General features: G+C 39.7%; 1 non-coding gene across 1 annotated transcript; it reads left to right on the top strand.

Moving 5' to 3' along the window:
• The first annotated feature begins 2953 nt into the window (after window positions 1-2953).
• LOC142530245 (small nucleolar RNA R71) lies at window positions 2954-3059 on the top strand. Its single transcript, XR_012816086.1, has one exon. It is a non-coding gene; the product is annotated as a small nucleolar RNA R71 (small nucleolar RNA).
• The last annotated feature ends 1136 nt before the right edge of the window (window positions 3060-4195 follow it).

A 4195-nucleotide genomic window follows, 5' to 3' on the forward strand; every position in this document is an offset into this window, starting at 1 on the left:
ATGACCTCGAAGGGTAGATCCCAATCTGGTGCCACCAAAACAGGAGCCGTCACCAAGCGCTCCTTCAAATCCTCGTATGCTTGTAAACACTCATAATTAAAATCAAAAGGCGTATCTTTCATATGTAAGGAAGATAGAGGTTTTGCAATTTGAGAAAATTTTTTGATAAAACGCCGATAAAAACCGGCGTGGCCTATAAAACTTATAACTCCCTTTATGGATGTCAGAGGTAGTAAGTTCTTGATAACATCCACTTTTGCCTTATCCACCTCTATTCCATGCGGTGATATCTTGTGCCCCAACACTATGCCTTCTTGTACCATAAAATGACACTTTTCCCAATTCAGTACCAAATTCGTCTCCTCACATCTCATCAACACTACCTTCAGATTCTGTAAACAGTCATCAAACGTTACACCAAATATAGAAAAGTCACCCATAAATATTTCAAGAAAGGTTTCAATCATATCATGGAATATAGCAGTCATGCAGAGCTGAAATGTAGCAGGGACATTACAAAGATCGAAAGGTATACGGCGAAAAGCAAAAGTTCCATAAGGACAAGTGAAAGTGGTCTTCTCTTGGTCCTCAGGTGCAATAGTGATTTGATTATACCCCAAATACCCATATAGAAAACAGTAAAACTCATGCCCCGCTAGTTTCTCTAACATCTGATCAATAAATGGCAGTGGAAAGTGATCTTTACGGGTAGCATCATTTAATTTCCTATAATCAATGCACACACGTCATCCCGTAACTGTCCTAGTGGGTATTAATTCATTTTGTTCATTTGTCATAACAGTAATCCCACCCTTTTTTGGCACACATTGAACAGGACCGACCCATGCACTATCAGATATGGGATAGATAATACTTGCATCAAGGAGTTTGATAGTTTCTGCTTTTACTATCCCTTGCATCTTTGGATTCAATCTTCTCTGAGGTTGCAAAAGAAGTGAGTACTTGTCTTTCATCAATATCTTTTGCATGCAGACAGATGGATTGATCCCTTTGATATCCGTCACCTTCCTTGCAAATGCACTCTTGTGCGCTTTCAAGACTTTCACCAGTTTGTCCTCCATCACATCTGTCAAATAAGAAGAAATAATAATAGGAAGTTTATTATTCTCACCCAGATAGATGTATTTCAGATGTGGAGGTAATGGCTTGAGCTCCAAAGTTTGTGGCTCCTCTAGGCTTGACTTCTGAGGGATCAAGTCTCTTCGATCCCCCAAGTCCTCTAATCTCATCCTTATTGGCCTTTTCCATTGCTGGTTGGCATTGAGGTATGCCACTATCTCGGCTTTCTCTACATCAAATTCATCTTCTCGTGATTCAGTTGTGAGAGTGGCTTCCAAAGGGTCCCTAAGAGCATCCTGCACATAGTTGAACACAAGAGAATCAAAAGCATCAATTCTATAACAACTATCAGAATGCAGTGTGTGCTTAAGGGCATTAAAAACGTCAAAAGTAATCTCCTCTTCTCCCACTCTCAATCTCAACTTCCCTTCATGCACATCAAGAGCCTTGCCAGTTGCAAGGAATGGTCTCCCCAAAATCAAAGGCATCTCTATATCCTCCTCCATGTCGAGCACCACGAAATCTGCAGGAAAAATGAATTTGTCCACTTTCACTAGCACATCCTCAATAACTCCCCGTGGATACTTGACATATCTATCTGCTAGCTATAAAGACTTCCTCGTTGGCTTAGGTTCTCCCAATCCAAGTTTCCTAAACACAGACAAAGGCATAAGATTAATGGTCACACCAAGATCACACAAAGCTTTATGAAAAACATCACCAATCATGCAAGGAATAGAAAAACTCCCTGGATCCTTAAGTTTCGGTGGGATCTTGTTTTGTACCAAATCGGAGCAATTTTCAGTTAGATTAACCGTCATGTGATCCTCCAATTTTCTCTTGTTTGCTAAGATGTCCTTCAGAAATTTGGCGTAGCTTGGCATTTGCATCAAAGCATCAGCAAAGGGAATATTGATGTGCAATTTCTTGAATACTTCTAAGAACTTACCGAATTGCGCATCTAATTTCGCCTTTCTCAATGCTGCAGGAAAAGGTGGAGGGATAACGATTTTAGATTGTGCAGTCGGTGCTGGTGTTGAGTTAGAAGACTTAAATTTTGATGACTCAGTCTGTTCCTCCGGTAATTGACTTCTTTCCTTTTCCTTGGACTCTAAATCTTTCCCACTCTTCAACTCGATGGCCTTCACTTGCTCTTTTGGATTGGTTTATGTGTTACTTGGCAAGGTGCCCGGCTCTCTACTTGCTATCATCTTTGCTAACTGTCCAATCTGATTCTCTAGCCCCTTTATCGATGCATCTTGGTTTTGGAGTCTAGTTTCAGTAGATGAGATGAACTTAGACATCATCTGCTCTAAATTGGACTTGAGAGTCAGATCTGTACATTGGTTGTTTCCCATATTGTTGTCCTCTCTGTGGTCGATTCTAACTGTTTTGACCACCCCATGAGAAGTTGGGATGTTGCCTCCATCCAGTATTATATGTGTTTGAGTACGGATCATTCCTTGGACGGTTTTGGACTCCCACTTGATTCACTGGTGCCCCTTCTTGCACATAAAAAGGACCATTGTCTTGATAGTCCTTAATATAGTGTTCTCCTCCGCATTTTTCACAAAATATCTCTTGCAGACGCATAGTCGTGCCACCCATATTCAAACCATCCAGTTTCCTGTTCAAGACATCAAGTTGTGCAGTAATAGCGAAAAGGTCAGTTACTTGGTGAACTCCTGCACTTCTTCGCTAGCTGTTCCTTACAGATTGAGGATGATAGCTGCTAGCAGCCATCTCCTCCAATAACTCGTATCCTTCCTCAGCATTTTTTCTCAAGAGGTTTCCACAAGCAGCAGCATCTATCATAGTACGATTATTAGTAAGCAAGCCATAGTAAAAGGTTTGAACAACTAACCCAAGTGTCAATTCGTGATGAGGGAATCTTCGTAATAGATCTTTGAAACGCTCCCATGCTTAATATAAAGACTCCTGCTCGAATTGAGCAAATGTAGTGATGTCTGCCCGCAGCTTCATGGTCTTAGATGGAGGAAAGTATTTAATGAGAAACGCTTTCACCATGTCCTCCCATGTGGTAATCGAACCTACAGGTAAACAATTTAACCATGCTTTAGCTTTGTCACGTAAGGAGAAAGGAAATAAACGCAACCTAACAGTATCATCAGAAACTCCATTAAATTTAAAAGTATCGCAAATTTCGAAGAAAATATGTGATGTTCGTGTTTGGGTCATCTACTGCAGATCCTCCAAACTGGACTGTATTCGGAATCATCTGAATTATTGCTAGCTTGATTTCAAAGTGGTTTGCCCGCACAATAGGCCTCACAATGCTGGGGCGTGCTCCATCCAAAGAAGGCTGGGCATACTCTAGCATTGGTATGCGGCGTGGCATCTCAACATGTGTATCATCATGGTGTTCCTCCTCATGCTCGTGCTCGTGCCTCTCCATCAGTTCCTTCAGTCTCTGCTGCTGTCTTCTCTTGCGGAAAGTTCTTTCAATTTCAGGGTCGAAATGGTCAAGCTCCACGTCAAGTGACTTTAACATGCACTGGAAGAGATATCAGTAATAGAATATGGAGTGTTAATTTAATAAAAATGAAACAATGCTAAAGAAAATAACTAAAAATAAAATTGTGATTTAACGGTCCCCGGTAACAGTGTCAAAAACTTGATCGAGCAAAACTTGCACTGTGAAATCCTCAATAAAATATGGTTTTGAATGCTCGAAAATTAATCGCAAGTGCACGATGTCAAGTAATAGTATAATGTACGAGAGTACGAGTATCGTTCCACTAAAGACTGTATTTTACAATTATTATTTTCAGTTATCAAATCTTTAGCAACGAAATTTGATTGATTGTTTATTATTACTATGCTCAAATAAACATGCAAATAAAAATATTTAGGAATTAAATAATGAGATATACTATCTAGAATGATTGATTAAAATTCAATGAAAAATGGATTTGTTGGGAATTTCAGTTCACCTACCCCTTGTTAATTTATTAATTCGTTCAATATTGATTGTATGCTTCCGACAGGATTTCCTATTCAATTGAACACGCCCTCTCGAGCTATGCCAAACTAATTCTACTCAATGAAGTAATTAAATATCTTTATCAAGAGTGAATCGCATATCGGTCTATGA

Source organism: Primulina tabacum, chromosome 16, assembly GCF_025594145.1.
Source record: "Primulina tabacum isolate GXHZ01 chromosome 16, ASM2559414v2, whole genome shotgun sequence".
Taxonomy (NCBI): domain Eukaryota; kingdom Viridiplantae; phylum Streptophyta; class Magnoliopsida; order Lamiales; family Gesneriaceae; genus Primulina; species Primulina tabacum.